We start from the raw sequence: 20,708 nt of genomic DNA on the forward strand, positions 1-20,708 counted from the left end.
ATAATTTTTTTCCATAAAAAGTTTTGGTAAACCTGCATAAAAGGGGACCCACCTCGTATGACCTTGACTTTGACATATGTTATCAAGGTCATCTTCCAGAGTAACATTCAAAAGGTTTTAGCCGTCGGTCATCGTTTATTAAAAAATTATGAACAAAAAAAGAATAGAACCTAATTTTATATCATGTGCGTTTAAAAAGGTATATATTTGATAAAATTTTAATCAGAAATAGGTTTGGGTTAAATGATATCTTCCGAAAGTGGAGCCTCTTCGAAGGGAGCGGGGGGGGGAGGCGGAACTTACTGTGTCCACGCATGTACTTATTAGCAAGGCGAAGCAAAGTTCATTCTATATCTAACCTTAATCTTCGCTGAGAATGAACTTCGTTTCGTCTTGCGAAGTACATGCGTGAATGCAGTAAATTCCGCTCCCTCTACGGCGGGGCTCCACGTCTGGAAGATATAACCTAACTCAAACATATTTATTTTAAACTTGTAACGGTGCACTAATGCACCGTTCCTAAACCGTAAAATAAAATACATAAAACTAACCGCCTATTTGCTTTCATCCATGCACGCTCTTCATCCCGCTCACACACTCGCTGGCTGTCTCACTCGCATACTCGCTCTCTCTCGCTAGCACACTCACTCTCTCGCTTGTTCACGTTACCTGGCGCATGCTGTCTCTTTCGCTCATTCACTCAACTATTGTTATCCTCTTCGCACTCGTATATCTTAGCCGAACAACGCTTTTGGAAGGGGAAGCCCGTATATAAACCGGCCCGGCCGGCACATCAAGACCAGATCCCGTCCTGCGATCCTACCGAACGCTCCGACCAGATCTTCCGCAACCGAGGTGTCTCTCGAAAGCGCTTCCCGTCCGGATCGAGGTGTTTCTCGATTCAACCGGGTGTCTCCGGCTTCCCGTCCGGGTCGAGGTGTTTCTCGATTCAACCTTGTGTCTCCGGCTTCCCGTCCGGGTCGAGGTGTTTCTCGATTCAACCGGGTGTCTCCGGCTACCTCTCCAGGTCGAGGTGTTTCTCGACTCAACCGAGTGTCTCCGGTTGCCTGTTACCAGTCCGGGTCGAGGTGTTTCTCGACTCAACCGGGTGTCTCCGGTTGCCTGTTACCAGTCCGGATCGAGATGTCTCTCGATTCAACCGGGTGTCTCCGGCTTCCAATCCAGATCGAGTTGTCTCTCAATTCAACCGGGTGTCTCCGGCTTCCAGTCCGGATCGAGGTGTCTCTCGATTCAACCGGGTGTCTCCGGCGGCTAGCCCGGGTCGAGGTGTTTCGCGATATACCGGGTGTCTCCAGTTACCAATACCAGTCCGAGACGAGGTCTCTCTCTCTTGACTCAACGGGATGTCTCCAGCTCTCAAGCTGATCCGACACACAGCCCCGTCGATTGTACGGTAACGCAGAGACAAACTACGGGTTGTTGCGGTCATTTCTAGTAGCTACGTGACATGACTTACACGTGCGAATAACTCCGTTGTCGTGAGAGTAAGCTTCGTACCGCTCGCGCGCTTCGCCATTGCTCGGCGCTATAGAACCTGCTTGTATATATCATCACGCATTGTATATATCAGTGCTGTCAATTATTTGCAACTTTCGGCCGGATTTCTTAGTTCACGCCTACCGCTCTCCTCTCACCACGCGCGGCTTAGCAACCGCGCCACCGAACGCTCGTAACTAAGGAGCGCGGCAGTAACCTCAGGCACGTGCGCGTCACAAATGTAATGTAGCAATCTAATAACAAAAAATTATATAAAAAATAATGTATAAAAAATTATATAAATAAATTATATAAATAATAATAATAAAATTATATAAAAAATAATATATAAAAAATTATATAAATAAATTATATAAATAATAATAATAAAATTATATCAAAAATAATATATAAAAAATTACATAAATAAATTATATAAATAATAATAATAAAATTACATAAAATACAATATAATATAATTTATTTATATAATTTTTTATATATTATTTTTATATAATTTTTTGTTATTAGATTGCTACATTACATTTGTGACGCGCACGTGCCTGAGGTTACCGCCGCGCTCCTTAGTTACGAGCGTTCGGCGGCGCGGTTGCTAAGGCCCGCGCGGTGAGAGGAGAGCGGTAGGCGTGAAGTAAAAAATCCGTCTGAAAGTTGCAAATAATTGACAGCACTGGTATATATCATCACGCATAGAACCCGCTTGTATATGTCATCACACATAGAGATAAGTCTACCGTACACCACGCGATATTCGCCCGCGATTATACGACATCCACTCATACCGGCTAGAGTGCTTTCATTTTGTATTCTATTTAGTTACTACAATAAAGATTTATTTTTCCACACACCCGCATTGTTCGCACAAGCTTGATTCTCCCCTTCTCTCGAATCCTGACGAACCGACGAGCCGATCCGGAGCGTCGAGAAAGGCGACTGCGTTACAAACTAAAATAGGTTTGGTTAGGTTATATCTACAGGAAGTGAAGTCTCCCCGTAGGAGTGGCGGAACCCACTGTGTCCACGCACGTACTTTACCACACATAAATGAATGAATTTGGTACAGATTCATTTTGTAAAACATACATGGTGTCCAAAAATTGCATATAATTCGTATAAATTCTTTTGTTAATAACTTTTTAATTAACGACGACCGACGGCTAAAATTTTTTAAATGTCACTCAGGAGGATCTTGACAACATATGTCAAGGTCAAGCTCATACGAAGTGATAGGGTCCCCTTTTATGCAGGTTAGGTTCACCAAAGTTTTAACTTAAAATTAACAATTTTAAATTTAAAATCCAAAATATAATTAGTGTTATAATAAAAATGAAATGTAAAATGAATAGGGCAAGAACATGAATAATTTGTAACAAATTTTTATTTAGTTTTATTAAGAATAAAATAAATTAAATTATATTTACATGAGAATCAAAAAACTAATTTGGAAAAATTTTATATACTATATTATATGCTAGAATATTAAAAATTCTATATTTTTAATTATGTACAATACTTTTGATATAAAGCACATCTAAAAAACATCTCAAAAGTATAAATAACTTTTTAATAAAATTGTCAATATACAAATCATGAATTTTTAAATTAAAAATTTTTGATCGTGAAAAATTATTTATAACACATTAAAGTGTAAAGTTAACCTCACGTCTTAAAATAATTTTAAAATTACATAATTTTAAATCATTTTCTTAAAATTCCTTTCATTCGACATTTTTTACTATTAATTTCTTTTTTCAAATATACTTTATTATCTTTCAGAAATTAAATTATTAAATTTTAAAAAATAATTAACATTCAAGTGAGAAATATATCTTCCTCATCGTTTCTTTCAAGTCTTTTACGTATTTCTAATAAAATTCAATAACAATTCGAAATTTAGCTTTTATTATTTATTAATAATTTTTATCTCATTTATTTATTAATTATTTATTAATAATTTATTAATAGTAATAGTTATATAGTAATATTTTAATAAAATTGCATTCAAATGCGTCAAACAAATCGATTGCGAGAAATTGCTAAATATATCATGATAAACCGTATACCATGAAATTATATTTGTTTTCATTAATATATTATATACAAGGTGATTCAAAATAACCCTATTGTCCTTGAAGTGACACATTCTTGAATCAATTCTAAGACGATTTTTCCTTTGGCAAAATTTCGTCCGAAGCTTAGTTTTTGAATTATTAAAGGAAATAGTTAACTTATGACGAGTCGGATACAAGAGGCAGGCAAAGGTGACGCGATTCACTGTCAGACACAGGTGCTTACGCGGGGCGCTTGCTGCGATCACCTAGTCGTTACATATGATATACACACATGCGAATACATACATTCTCATTCTCTCTCTCTCTCTCTCTCTCTCTCTCTTTCTCTGCCTCTCTCTCTCCCTCCCTCACTCTCTCTCTCTCTCTCTCTCTTTCTCTCTCATTTGCTCACTCACTTGTAGTCATTATTACTGTTATTTCAATTATTATTTACTTTTTATTATTATTTACACTTTCGCTTTAATTATTATTATTTTTTTTAATTGTACTGTTTTTTTTTAGGAGAGAGGGGAAAATGCATTTTATGCATACTTACCGGTCGGTCCGGTGAGTTAGGTGGAACTCGAATACCAAGTCGAATTACCAACTCGGTACTCCCTATCCACTAAAAACCTTTCTTTCGCGAATTTTCTCTAACACCGTCTATTTGACATCCCGAAATCTGTTTTCACACAACACCAAAGAATAGTTATTATTATCTTATTCGATGTATTGCTGCAATTTCTTGAGAAATGAATTTTCCGATAGATCGTACTTTCACTCAAATTTAACGTAGATATCACGTTCTAAGAGATAGAGATCCAGTACAATTTAAAAAAATAATAATAATTAAAGCAAAAGTGTAAATAATAATAAAAAGTAAATAATAATTGAAGTAACAGTAATAATGACTACAAGTGAGTGAGCAAATGAGAGAGAGAGAGAGAGAGAGAGAGAGGGATGGAGAGAGAGAGGCAAAGAGAATGAAAATATATGTATTCGCATATCATATGTAGCGACCAGCTGATCGCAGCAGGCGCCCCGCGTAAGCACTCGCGTCTGACGGTGAATCGCGCCACCCTTGCCTGCCTCTTGTATCCGACTCGTCATAAGTTAACTACTTCCTTTAATAATTCAAAAACTAAGCTTCGGACGAAATTTTGCCACAGGAAAAATCGTCTTAGAATTGATTCAAGAATGTATCATTTCAAGGACAATAGGGTTATTTTGAATCATCCTGTATACAGGAAGCACATATACAGGATGTGGCACCCAATTTTATATTAATATAAATTATATAAATTATGTATATCGGTTTGTTATGCAGAAAATAACTATCAAGAAATGTTTTTAACCAAAATTTCATATTTCAATTAGGGGGATATAATGCCTGTAATAGATTTTTTAAAAACAGCCTATTTTTTTATGATAATTTATACATTTTAACACTATTTCCTTTTCTTTAAATAATATATATTTTTTCTTAGATAAATTGGCTCTCTTTATTATTTTACGCATAAAAGTATTATGTATAGAGGTATAATTGTTTAAAAAAATCAATGTCTGAGATATTTTGTTATTTTTATTTTTATATTTGTTACAGAAAAAGAAACTATTTATTGTTTATTAACTATTTAATTTATGTTTGAATTTTTTGATCATATATCGATAAAATTTCGGAATTTGAATTATGTATTAATGATTAATTGACTGAGAATTTTATTATAGTAGATAATAATTACACACACACACAAAATTATCAATATCAAACAATATCTTTATTTAATATCTTTATAACTTGTTTTTTTAAATATGCTACACACTCGGATAAAGTTCCGAAAAATACTCGTCCCCAATTTTTTCGAAATTCAGTATTCCTACGTATTTTGATGCGCTGATTACGAATATCATAGTGAAAATTGGCGACTACTTGATTTTCATTATGAAAACCATAAAAATTATATTTTTTTACGTTTATCTCAGTAAATACAAAAAATCATGATAAATGTTTTAGACAAAAGTTTTAGATCTTACAGAGATAAATATTTTAGGTTCTATACATTTTCACCATACGAATAATAGTTTTCGAGAAAATCAAGTATAAAGACAGAGTAATACTGAAGGAAAGTCTCTTACTGTTTTTCTTGAAACAAAATAGTGTATTTTGGCCCATAAAACACGAATCTAATTAAAATCATCGTTTTGCAATAGTACAAAACTTATAAAATGTTAAAATATGACAGTTTCGGGGTTAGAATAATTGTCATACCGACAGTATATAGCAGCAATGCAGCTGATCAAGCATGCGTAGTAATACGTGGTAACGTAGAAACTACGTGAAAGTAAAAATGCTTGATAAGATGTCGCAGAACGAGAAATGGATCAGTACACACACACACACACACACACGCACACGCACGCGCGCGCGCGCGCGCACACACACACACACACCATATAATTTATATAATAATTATAAGAAATAATTATTTAATTATAATATATTTTATTATAAGAAATAATTAATGATTATAAGAAATTTTGAGAGGAATATAAATATACAAAATAATGAGAGGCAATAATTTGCAATTAACAATTACATCTTTTTTCTTAAAAACAACTGTTTTTTCTTTACACCAATTGATTCCTCTCATTATTTTGTACATAAAAATATTAAGGTAAAATAATCGAAAAATGAATATTTTACAAGATATTTTACGGTTTATGTAAAATTAAGAAATGATTTTAAGCATTATAATTCGGAAAGTACTTAATGAAAACTAACTTAATTATAGTGTTTTGAAAAGGTCTGAAGAAGGGCTACAAGAATATGTAATAAAAAGTGGAGGCTTCCATTTCAAAAATTCAAGGTGGCCTTGTCGTGACCTTGGCGACGCCATCCAAGGTCAAACACATGGCGTCAGTAAATAGACTTTTTTACACGCTACAACTTTTGTTTGAAAGAATTTTTTGTAAAACTTCTATTTTTTGTGATATTTCGAGGTCCCGACTCTTTCGAACACTCGGTATGCCGTAGCGATGTAATAACACGTTTCCGACTCCAGGTTCATTTGCAAAAAATGATTCTTATGGTGCTCCCAATCTCTGAAAATTTGTCGGTTGAATTTCCGAACATCCTGTATATAAATATTGTTTTTTTCAATTTTATCATTAATATATTATTATTTTTGTAACTTTCTACATAAAAAATAATTTTTTTTCTTTTTTCTGCAACATAAAGAATATTATAAATAATTTTAAAATTATTAAATATATATTGATATCATATAATATTATATCCATACTAGTTCTAATTTTATTTTCGATTGCTTTTTCGAATTTAATATATTTTTAATTTTAAAATCATTGTGTGCCAAGTCAATTTTTCCTTTCTGCGTATAAACGTTCCGCGGCTCTTGCGTTTTCGCCCGCTATTCCATATGTGATAATCATATCAGCATATTCACTTGCGGTAAATTGGACCTTAGTTTAACAACTGGATAACTTCTTCGTATACTAAATCGTACACGTAAGGTATACATAACGTAGACAAAGAGATAGAAATAATTGACAATCAGCGACAAAATACAATCAATGTCGAAACAAAAATGTTCGCACGACCCGGCAGAGGACTGCACTGACGCGTCCGTGACGAAGAAGAAATTTTAAGGGAATTTGAGAGAAACCCCGGAAATAGTATTCGTCGTGTAGCTGATGCACTCGGCGTATCACGATCCGCAATACATCGTATATTAAAAGAAAATGGATTGCATCATCCGTATCATTATCAACGGGTGCAGCAGCTTCTGCCCGGAGATGCATAACAGCGCGTCTTCTTTTGTGAAGGTATTTCTATTATTTTAAACATTTTCAGTATTTTTACATGTATTTATATTAATTATCTGTGAAATACATATAGGTTTTCTCGCGCAGTGTCGGCGGAATATTTCTTTCCCCGATCGCATCCTGTGGACGGACGAGGCCACCTTCACACCGAACGGCGTGTTTAATTCACACAATTTCGTGCAATGGCACGAAGAAAACCCGCACGTTGTTCGGCAAGGCGCGTTCCAATATCGTTGGGCGATTAATGTTTGGACCGAAGTATTGGGAACCGAGTGGTGAGACTCCTTTTATTTAAGCAATTTTTTTCTCCCGCAGTTATTTACTAACGTTTCTGATAATGATTTCAGATTGGTCCCTATTTTCTCCCGCCGTGAATAACCGGGCAAATATATGGAGTCTTCATTGAGGATCAACTTCCGTTACTTTTTGAAGATGTTCCTCTTAATGAACGGGCGGAATTGATCTTCCAGCACGATGGAGTTCCTGCGCATTTCCAGCGGCAAGTGCGAAATATTTTAGACGCGCATTTCCTAGAAAGGTGGATAGGTCGAGGTGGCCCAATCACCTGGCCGCCACGGTCGCCTGATCTAAATGTATTAGATTTTTTTGTATGGGATCATATAAAAAATCTAATAGAGCACTGGCGTGGTGGTACAGAGCAAGAAGTCCGTGAAGCTATTGTTGCGGCCTTCGATGCTACCACGCCGGACATGGCGCACCGTGCGACGCGCAATATTCGAAGAGCCGAAATTTGTATACGAGAGGAAGGACGACACTTCGAACAATTTCTATAATAAATAATGAGAGTGGATTAGGCCTATTGGGGAAACCACTTTAAAAAAAACGCGCCTTGCTATCTACCGCTAGGTGGTGTGGAAAAGATAGCACCAAACATTCTTAAAGAATTTTTAGCAAGAGAAAGAAATGCGCGATTTAGTTCAGCAATGCGTACATTACGCGCTTGTGAAACGTCGAGAAATCATTATCTGCGCATTGCTCGCATTTTAACGTTCTTATATATTTGCCACCGTATCTAAAAATCTAAGTTTTTCTAAAATTCTGCCTTTTTTCAGTAGTTCTAGATTTCTATGTAAACATTTTAAATAATTCTGATGATTAAATACAAAAAAAAATCAAATCCAAAAATATGGTGCGTTAAAGTTCACGCACCGCACTAGATCATGAAAATCAATTATTTCTTCGAAATTGTAATTTATTTTACAATAGTTCTGCAGTTTTGTGCTAAATATACCAATAATTTTAGCAAATTAAAAGCAAAAAATCGATTTTTGGAAACTCAAACTATAGTCCGTATAAGAAAAGTAATGGACCGGGATCATATTTTTACGACGTTTCCACGCGATTCTATAAGAAATTTTAATTACTTTCTAATCAAATAATTATTTTTTAAATGAAAACCATTTTTAACATATAAAAATCAACATTTATTTAAAAAAAAATTTTTTTTACTGACTAGATTTAAAAAAAATTTTTTTTTTACTAACTAGTCGATCTGATAAGAATTCTGCGCAGTATTCCTTGAATTTTACAAATCTTATAACATTTTCCCTGTAAAATAATTATAATATTTTAAATAAATATTGATTTTTAAATGTTGAAAATGTTTTTATTTGAAAAATAATTATTTGACTAGGAAGTGATTAAAATTTCTTATAAAATCGCATAGAAATATTGCAAAAATACGATTCGATCTTATTTTTCTTATACGAATTATAGTTCGAGTTATCAAAAATTGATTTTTTGCTTTTAATTTGCTAAAACTATTGGTATATTTGATACAGAACTGCAGAACTATTGTAAAATAAACTACAACTCCAAAGAATAATTGATTTTACATGATTTGGTGCGATGCGTGAACTTTAACGCACCATATTTTCGGATTCGATTTTTTTTTTATTTAATCATCAAAATTATTTTAAATGTTTACATAGAACTCTAAAACTATTCAAAAGAGTTAAGAATTCGAAAAAAAACTTAGATTTTTAAATACGGTGTTTACAAGTTTATAAGAACCATTTTTACTTCGTTTTTCGCTGCCACCCGATATTCACCGTCGCGAGCAGTCGCATGTTTCGGGCAGGCAGTGGGCCGTCCTCGCTGGAATGGCCGACTGCCTAGCCACGTGGATCGCGCAATTATTGGCCGATTTTCTTTAATTAATACCTCGAAATTTTACGTGGTTTTGTGCAAAATGGTACAGGACTTTAATTCAGTTTAGCGAGCTCTACTTATAATTTTTTTTTACGGACGATACCTGGAACACCCTATATATTAAAACAGAAAATGGAATAAGAACCAACGCGCGGTAGTTGGAGCGCAGAGAAGCAACAACACTTCTTTCTTTTTTCAATATTAGTTTATTAATAAACTCATATTACAACAAAAAGCGAACGTTTCGGATCATCTTTTGATCCTTCCTCAGCGCGATGTTAACAATGTAATATATATGATGTAATATATATTGTTAACATTGCGCTGAGGAAAGATAAAAAAATGATCCGAAACGTTCGCTTTTTGTTGTTGTAATAGGAGTTTTTTTAATAAACTAATATTGAAAAAAGAAAGAAGTGTTCTTGCTTTTCTGCGCTCCAACTACCGCGCGTTGGTTCTTATGCCATTTTCTTTTTTAATTTTTTTATTATTTGAGCCAAATCTCTAATTATTAAATTTTAATTTGAAATATATAATTAATCAGAAAGAAGGAAATGTTATTTCAACAAAAAATTAGAAAACGGCTATTAAGAACCTTTAATAAAACGCAGTAATTAGAGCAGTTTTTTTTTAACTTTTAACATTTATATAACGATGCGCCTTGAAAATGCATCGTTCCGATTTTCCTATCGTTTCACCAGCCGGAAGCTGCCGCCCCACGACCACCGGCGGGAGCGTGGTGCGCCCACAATCTTTAACTATTAACGTTTTCCTTCGGCTGAACGTCGCCGAGGATCGCCGAAAGGCTCCAACGACACGCCGGGTAAACGATCCGCATTCGGCATCCCGAACCCCCGCCAAGCATCCCGTATCGCCACTCGGAAGGAGTGTACCGCTTGCGCCGGCGCAGGCGATCAACCTCGGTATAAAAGGCCCATGGTGGCCTAAGAGAGAAAGAATCTCATACGGGTTTTCGTAGAGATCAGATCCGTTCCATCCCCCGCTTATATAGCGCGGAAAGAACCAGATCCTTAGCCACATGGAAGACAACGGGTGAAGGGAACCTCTGCCTACTTCGAACGTCCTCGATTCTTGCAAGTGTACTCCAGTCACGAATCGTTGATCTGGACTAGAAGGTCACTTTGGTTCCGTCGAGCGTTCTCGGCCAGACGGAATACTACGCATCCGACCACCTAACGAGTATCCAAGCTATCTAAACTATATGGGATGGAAAGAAAGCCGCCTCCAATGAGTGTTCTTATCGATTCTCGAATCCTCGCGCAAGTTACCCCCTCGCGTACCCACATCCTCACACGGACACCGCGAGCGTAAACTACTAATTAGGGACCGAACTACACGGGAAGATTTATAACGATAGCCGCAAAACAGTTCTCGAGAAATAGCATCCTGTGTTGTTTGTAATTGTATCGTGCGCAACGATAAGCAAAATCAATATTGTCAAATCGACACACAATTCGATATCCGTGCGAAAATTAAAACCCCGGCACTAGCAAAAATGCAAATCGTCTCGCGATCGAGTCTCGCGCGGCATATAACCGACTAGACATTTTTGTAAACGCGATTAAATACCGCTAATTACACATTCGCATACACCATACACATATACGCGCGCGCGCGCGCGCACACACACACACACACACAAACAATGGTATTTGATACATGTAATAAACACTCACACACCAAACAGAACTCAGCGTGATTCTTTTTCTTCTCTCTCTCAATTCCGTACGAATCCTGATTTCCGACGAGCTGTCCGTCTACAATTACGATCGAACTTATCGCGGAAACGAGAAGTTACATCTATCAAAAATCAAATAAAAATTTAGACATTTCGGACCTCCAATTTATACTCTTCAGTAAATTACAGTAAACAATAAACATAAACATACAGTAATTAAAAAACACTAACGTCTGACATTCCATTACGATAAATTACAAAAGATTAAATATAAATAAAAAAATAGGAACGCTATACATGTCAAACTATATAAAATTATAAAAAAATTTTTTGAATTCCATCGGAGCAACAAATAGGCGAATTTGATTAATAACTTAAGGGGGGCAATTCATGTAACAGGTAGAAAATTAGATGATTTTCGTGAATTTTTTTAAAATAAATAATTTGATGAATCTCTTCAAAACTTTTTATGTTTTAATACACATTTACAAAGTACAAAAAATATTTTTAATAAGAAAAAACGCTTTTTTTTCGAGCTATAAAAATTAGTTCTCCATGGCTTCGGCTCTGAAGCTGCTAACCAGCGTGCAGGATAGAGCCTTTTGGTTTTGTCCTAGAGCAAAATTACAAATTTTTTTGTTTTCTTAATAAAATTACGTTATAGATGAGTAGGTATACAAGGAGGATTCTAACCCAGGTCCTCTCAGGGAGGTGAGGCGCGAGGGGAACCGCGGCGGAGGAGTGACGTCACGCGCGGGGAAGGAGGAATTGCGACGCTCAGTGAGTGACGTCACGCGCGGGGAAGGGGGATCCGCGGCGCGAGCGATGGACGAGGGGGTCCGCGAGGAAAAGGGGGATCCGCGGCGCGAGCGATGGACGAGGGGGTCCGCGAGGAAAAGGGGGATCCGCGGCGCGAGCGATGGACGAGGGGGTCCGCGAGGAGAAGGGGGATCCGCGGAAAGAAGACGGTGCGAAGATGTGAGAAGGATGACATCAAGGCGCTACGTGTGAAAAAAGGATAGCGCTAAGTGTGTGAAGAGGACAGTGCGACAAGGATGACATCAACGTGTGACAAGGATGGCGTCAACGTGGGACAAGGACGACGCATTGTAAGATGCTGCATAGGTGGGAGAAGGACGACGCAAATGTAAGTGACAAGCATATGAAAGAGAGAGCGATGTCGTGAGAACAACGCGTGCGAGAGAGAACGACAATAGCGCGAGAACAACGCGTGTGAGAGAGAACTATAATATCGCGAGACTTAGAACGATAATAGCGCGAGAACAACGCGTGCGAAAGAGAGAGAACGATAGCGCGAAAAGAACGCATACGAAAGAGAGACTTATGATTAACGCGAGACTTACAACTAGCGCAAGAGAGAGAGACGCAAGGGATGGGAACGCAAGGAGAGGCGCGTAAATAATCACATTTTTTTTAAATTATAAATATACATTTATTAAAAATCTGTTATACATTTTTGTGTCATAGCGCGAGCGAGATTACTTATTCTAAGCGCGAGAGAAAGAGATAGCGCGAAAGACAATGACGCATGCCGAAGATAGTGAGACTTATGATTAACGCGTGCGAGAGAGAACGATATCGCTATACCTATAACTAGCGCAAGAGAGAGAGAGACGCAAGGGGAGAACGCATAAAGGAGATGAGAACACAAGGAGAGGCGCATAAATAATTACATTTTTTTTTCCAATTAAAATATATAAAATTTATTTTAAAATGTGTGTGCGTGTACTATACAATTTGTGTGTGTGTGTGTGTGCTTAAAATTAAGAATAATAATAATAAAAAATATAAAATTTAAAAAAATATAATAATAATAATTAAAAAATATATGGGGGGGATGCGCCGGGTTAAGGGGGAGGCCGCTCCTGGAACAGAAAAGACACACATTTCATTAGATTTAATAATTTATTTTAGAATACTTTTGATGTATTACAAATTGTAAGTTACTTACAATGTTATCGATATATTTTAATTTGTGCAAATGGGACACATATTGCGTGGTATTATTTGGTGCAAATTTTTCCTGCACTCTTTGCAATAACTGCCTATTAATAGAGCACAATAATCCGTTTTGTGTTTCCGGACGGAGTATACGTTTCGAAACGACGGTGCCAATCTCAGAAAACAGTCTGAACAATACTTAGTTCCTTCTTCCGCATCATAATAATAGTATTTGATGCGACACATTTTTTTGATAACATCCAGATTATTTATTTCCATCGCGTTTAAATGTCTATACTTTTTCAGTCTTAATTCTTCATCATTATCACTAGTATAATCTGAATCCACTAAAGATGGTATTTCCTCCTCGGATTCTTCCTTAGAGCCATCTTCGTCTGATTCGTCTAGATTATCAACGTCCATTTGGTTGCCATCTTCGACAATAACAACCTCTTCAATGTCCTCGTCGACGATAATAACATCTTCGTCATCGATGATAATAATCTCTTCTTCAGCCATTGCACTAACGTAACACAAGACTAACGAAACGCAAAGAACAACGAAAGAAATAATATTCTAATACTGCAGACTCCTCTTCATTATATATCTTTTAATATCTTTTGTCTCATTCCAACTAGAGCATCACGTTTCATCTACCTCAGCATTTCTCTACATCTTTGGTGGAGCGTGTTGAGAAAAATTGTCAACTATTCTTATTCGTATGGAAGGAAAGAATTAAAATCACAGATGGAATAAAAATAATTATTTATTGCAAGCATCGTAAAGAATATCATTTACAGCACATGTTAGTAATTCGCAATCCATTAATGATTCGCTGTTAAAGACATCACTATCGCGTATCGTTTTTACAGCATCGCATACAGTAGTAATATTGTTACGTTGTAATACAGTTTCAAATTGTTTAAATTTTTCATTTACGAGATAGGTATTCTCGCATAACCAATTGTGCATATGATCGATACAATTTTCAAAATTAAATAAACGTAATAATGTTTGTGGTTTCATGTACAAAGAATTTTCGCATAATGCGAGTTTTACAATTTTTTATTGATGCATTTCGAGCATTAGATCTCCAATCCTTAATGGGGGAGCACTCGATTGTAAAAAACAGTCAATGTCTGCTTGTTTCTGCATCAACAAATTCCACGTTGAAAAAGGCAACACTATTTGATTGCCTCGATTATCGCCGAGAATCAGCTCCACGTACGATACAGCTCCAACGCTTATTCCAATGTCCAAATACTTGTACGACGTTGGGGTTAGAGCGTATCTTCTTCCAAGTATGCGAGCCGCACGACGAGGCTGAATGCTATAAAAATATAAAATAATTAGATCAATATTTAAAAAAAATTAATAAATAAAATTTTTAAACGATCGAAACTTACGTGTCATATTTTTGCTTCTTAGTTTCACCGTTTCGAATCGGAACGTAAAAATTCATGTTGATTTCTTCAGTGAACCTTTCACACGCGCGATTGCTGCAATACTGATCGTATTAAAATTAATATCAATTCAAATAGTATCGCAAATTGCGATGTAGAGGGGATTATTGCTGACGCAACATTTTAATTTCCTCTAAAATTTTGTCGCGCCGATGTACGGCTGCTCCCGATGCGATCAATTATACGTGACAAATCGCGAAATTTTCAAGGTTAAGATGCGCATCGGAACAAAGATTTAGCTGAATGTGTTAAAATCGAGCGCCGATGTATGGCTGCTTCTGATGCAATCACGTTAGATTTTTCAAATGTACGTGACAAAACATGAAATTATCAAGGTTAAATTGCACACGCTACTCCGGGGAATTTTTTGTAAGATGAAGTCATTCTAGAATGTTCGATGATAAAACAATGCATGAGACGGTATATAAATCATGATAAAGAGGCACACCCCGCCATTATTTTCGCTAAAGTACATCAGAACAGTCATTGGAAACGCTAAATTTCGCAAATGTGTTACAATATGGAGGAACAAAATTTGCGAGAGCAATCTACTTTGGTGAATTCATTGGAAGATTACATTGTGTGGGAACAACGATGTGATACGTATATCGAGTCGTTGGAAGAACAAAGTCGAATCAAACGACCGCGATTATCGATCGGAAATCGACAATCGCTGATTGCTCGGATCGCGCGCCTCGAAGGGTTGAAAAATTCGGTACGTAGACGTTTCGTACACGCGGGTGCCGGATGTAGCGCGCGTCAAAATGGACTTGTGTGGCGCGAGATTGATACGGCGTTCGAGAGTCGCGTATCGACTGGTGCGGTGATAAACTATAATCACATCGAACCTTGTCAATTTCTCGAGGACGCCAAAGACATTGTGATAGAACATGTGAAGAACATTATGAAGAAATTATAATGTGAAAGTGAACACTATATTTAACGGTGAATTCGTGACCGGAGATAAACGTGCCAACAAAAGTATCAATACGAGGAACTATAAACTCTTTCGCACGTCTGATTTACGCGAATGGTACGAACGGTGCGTTATCGAGCCCACCCTAGCATCGCTGGAAGAGTTTCAGGAACGCGATAGCGGGTGGGCTTTGTCGCGAATACTAAATTTAACTGTAAATATAAATAAGTATAATCCTATGCGCGCGGGATGTCATATTAAATTGCCGCGGAACATTATGATGAAAAGAGCGGTGATTAACGTACACTCAAAGGACAATGCGTGTTTCGCGTGGGCAGTGGTCGCCGCACTATACCCCGCCGAAAGAAAGGCGGAACGGGAATCCTCGTATCCGCATTACGCGACAGTGCTGAATCTTCCAATTCCAGTGACTGTGAACCAAATAAAAAATTTTGAACTTGCCAATCACATTTCTATAAATGTGTACAGCATCGAAGGCAAGAACAGCATTGTCCCGATACGTCTTTCACAGCAGAAGCGGGGCAAGCATGTGAATCTGCTATACGTGGAAGAGGACAACAGCGTCGGACATTTCGCGTGGATCAAGAACTTATCCCGGCTAGTGAGCTCGCAATTGAGCAAACACAAGAATCCAAAATATATCTGCGATCGGTAAGTTTAATTTATATTATTTGAATAATTATAGGTTATACACTTTGTTATATAAATCTTAATCAAAATTTTTCTTTTACAGATGCTTACATTATTTTAATTCGGACGCCAAGTTGCAGTCGCATACGGTCGACTGCGGAAAGATGAACGATTGCGCTGTCCGATTGCCGAGCGATAAGGACAAGTGGTTAGCGTTGAACAATTTTAATCGGAAGGAGCGGCTTCCATTTGTGGTCTATGCTGACTTGGAATGCATTCTGGCCAAGACGGAGGAAGAACAGCGAAATTTGTGCCAGCATCACCAAGTATTTAGCATAGCTTACTATGTACGTTGTTCGTTCGATGAATCGTTATCGGCGTATCATTCGCGTCGCAGTGCCGATTGTATAGTATGGTTCGTTGAAGATCTTAAAAATTTAGCGTTACGTGTAAAAAATATTTTAAAAACAAATGTCCCTATGATAGATTTGACGTCCGAAGAGTGGGAGAAATTCCATAGCGCCACTCAATGTCATATATGCGAAAAACCGTTCGCGGAAGACGATACACGCGTTCGCGATCATTGCCATCTGACCGAGCGGTACAGAGGTCCCGCACACTCAAATTGCAATTTAAATTATAAAGAATCTTTGTATTCCGATAGTTTTTCACAATTTATCCGGTTACGATTCACACTTCATTATCGAGGAAATAGCCACAGCGTTCGAAGGGAAAATCGAGTTACTTCCGATAACAAAAGAGAAATATATTTCGTTTACCAAAAATGTTGATGTTAAGGAAGAAAAATCAAAAAATCAAGTAAAATTACGTTTTATCGATTCATTTAAATTTCTCGCATCGAGTCTCGACAAATTGGCATCATTTTTAGATAAAGACAAACTCGAAATTTTAAAATCGGAATTTCAAAATTTATCAACCGAAAATTTCAATTTATTAACACGGAAAGGCGTCTTTCCGTACGAATACATCGATTGCGTTGACAAGTTGCAAGATACGTGTTTACCACCGCACGAATCATTTTACAGTTCTTTGACAGGTGACACTGTATCCGAGAGCGATTACGCGCACGCCGAGAACATCTGGACGCGATTCTCCATTCGGATGCTAGGCGAATATAGCGACTTGTACCTCAAAATCGATGTCTTGTTATCAGCCGATATTTTTGAATTTCGAGATAAATGTATCGAAAGTTACGGACTCGACCCCGCGTATTACTATACTCTCCCCGGATACACGTGGGATGCCATGTTGAAGCATACGAAAATTACGTTCGAGCTGCTTACAGATATCGACATGATTATGTTCATCGAACGTGGTATACGCGGCGGTCTGAGTCAATGTTCGGGTAGATACGCTCGTGCTAATAACAAGTACATGGAGTCGTACGATCCATCGAAACCATCGTCATACTTGATGTATTTCGATGTAAATAACTTGTACGGATGGGCAATGTGTCAACCGTTGCCTTACGCCGATTTTCGATGGGTCGATGACGTGACTAATTTTAACATATCATCCATCACGCTAGATTCGCCTACAGGCTATGTCCTCGAAGTCGATCTCGAGTACCCGCAACATCTTCACGATGCGCACACTGACCTACCGTTTTGCCCGACACGCGACAAACCACCTGGCAAGCGAGAGCTCAAACTGCTTGCAACGCTATACGATAAGAAGCGTTACGTGATACACTACCGCAACCTGCAGCAGTGTACGCGTCACAGTCTTCGCGTTACAAAAATATACCGAATTTTACAGTTTTCTCAATCTCCATGGCTTCGAAATTACATAGAATTAAATACACATTTTAGAACATTGGCTAAAAATGATTTTGAAAAAAATTTATACAAATTGATGAACAATGCGGTATTTGGCAAAACGATGGAAAATGTACGGAATCGTGTAGATGTAAAATTACTAATACACTGGGACGGGCGGTACGGCGCAGAGGCAATGATCGCAAAGCCAAATTTCCACAGCAGAAGCGTCTTTTCAGAAAATTTAATAGCTGTGGAATTGCGCAAACTCGAGGTGAAATTCTACAACCGATTTACGTGGGTATGTGTATACTCGACATATCCAAGACATGTTTGTACGAATTTCATCACGAGTATATGACGCCAATGTATCGCGACAAATGCCGGGTAATGTACACCGATACGGATAGTCTCATATATCACATTGAGTGCGCGGATGTGTATGAGAATATGAAGTGTGATATCGTCAGATTCGACACGAGCAATTATGCGGTGGATAATGCGTACGATATACCGCTTGTAAATAAAAAGGTACCGGGCCTAATGAAGGACGAAAACAACGGCGCCATAATGATCGAATTCGTCGGGCTCAGAGCAAAGATGTACGCGTTACGAGTGAATGGGAAAAAGGACACGAAGAAAGTTAAAGGTGTCAAGAGTAACGTTGTCGCGAGAACGATAACGTTTGACGATTACACGCGGAGTTTAAACGAAGAAATTGAAATGACGCGTCAGCAGTCGTGTATACGATCTAAACTGCACCAAGTATACACGATCTGCGAGACGAAAATTGCTCTGAGTCCGACGACGACAAGCGGTATATCGTACCCGAAACCACCGATATGTTACCGTGGGGACATTATAGAATACCTTTGTAAATAAATGTATATTTTGTTTATTATTAATTGTATATTTTGTACATAACCATGTATATATTTTTATATTTTATACATTTTATATATTTTTATATTTTAATAAATTTTATATTTTTTATACATATATTTTATATATTTTAATAAATATTTACATTATTTTTATGTATCCAAGAGTTGTGTGATTTATCCATTCCCAACCATTTCACGTATACGTCATCACCCATTTCCCGCAAAATTTTTTCCACGAGATATACGTCGGGATTAGCGACGCGTTGTAACTCGTATTCGTAAAATCCTCCAGCGACGGGATTTCCACCCGAATCTTCGAGTATGAATGTCGCGGGATTAGTTTTCTGCACCTCGACAATCTTAAAAACTTCGGTCGTCCAATTAGGTGTGAAACCTTTTTCAAAAATGGTCTTGTATTTGCTCACGCGTACCGAATCACCTACTTTAAATTTTGCCGGAGCCGCAATTTTTACGTTGCTATACACCGTATTTAAAAGTTTTTCGGCGATTGTCGGAGTGAAGTCGACAGGTCTCATACCGATGGCGCGATGTTTTCGCGTATTGTACTCTGCAACGAGTTGAGATAGCTCGTCGATCCATTTGTAATTTCCATTAAACGTAAACATTTTCCACATATTGTTTTTCAAAGTACGATTGAATCGTTCCACGACCGAGGCTTTCATAACGGAATATGTCGAGTAATGATTAATGTTGTGTTTCTTCATGAGTTTCTGCACACTCGCGTTGTAAAATTCTTTTCCTCTGTCGGTTTGAAAATTTTTCGGACACCTTTTATCGTCCTCAATAATCTTTGCGATCGTTTCGGACATTTCGTTTCCGCTCTTACTTTTGAGCGGTACGGCTCACGCATACTTGCTCAACACATCGATAACTGTATGTATTTATGACCCTTGTTGAGTCGAAAGTACGAACGCATCACGTCCGCCTGCCACAGATCGTCGTATCCGCGTACAATGACGCGTCTTCGTGGAAAATTTCTTCTCGCCGGAGCACGTAATTCCTCCACTAATTGTCGCTTCTCGGAGGTGTTTTTCTTCTTTCGCATGTTTGATCGAGGCATAATTAATATTGCGATATTAGTATGTCTCGTTTACTGTGCCGAGTCAGATGTTGCATATCTCAGCACATTCTTTATCTCGTCCATCATTATTCGTAGCGCCTGCACGTTTGTTTCGAGCGCGATAATTTTTTGCTCAATTTCTCCCTGTCGATCTCTCAAAAGTTTATCCACGTATCGTTTGTTGACGGCGTCAGTATCAGCTTCCGGTTGCGCTACGCGTTGAATCTTGCGCGACCTTGCGTCAAAGCCGGTAGTAGTCTGGCAGAGAGCGTTATCGCGAACGTAATTTCTCAATAATCCATTCCATTGATAGTACAAATTATTCGACGTTCTGAGCGATAATCCAAATTTATTAATCGACATTTCGGTACCGAGAACTTTGACCGAATGACACGTATCGTCGACGCATAGTTTAATTTATAATAATGCCGGCCTCGCGAAGTTCTTCGATAATTGACAAGATTTTATTGTCGTGAGCATTGTTGCCGGCTCGACGCGAGGCGCCCAGCAATCGCAAACGATCTACCAATTCGTTGGGATCGTTCCAACGAAAACGTAATCGATCATGTTGTCGCTTAGCGTCATGGTGCGCGGCGCGTCTATACCTCTCCCACCTTTCTATCGGGGAATAATGGTGCAATTATATATTTATACTTGTATCCTTTATTACTTTTAATAGGATTATTAACT

This window comes from Camponotus vicinus, unplaced genomic scaffold (assembly GCF_025532165.1).
Source record: "Camponotus vicinus isolate PSW18456_S1 unplaced genomic scaffold, iyCamVici1.0 SCAF_8, whole genome shotgun sequence".
Lineage (NCBI taxonomy): Eukaryota > Metazoa > Arthropoda > Insecta > Hymenoptera > Formicidae > Camponotus > Camponotus vicinus.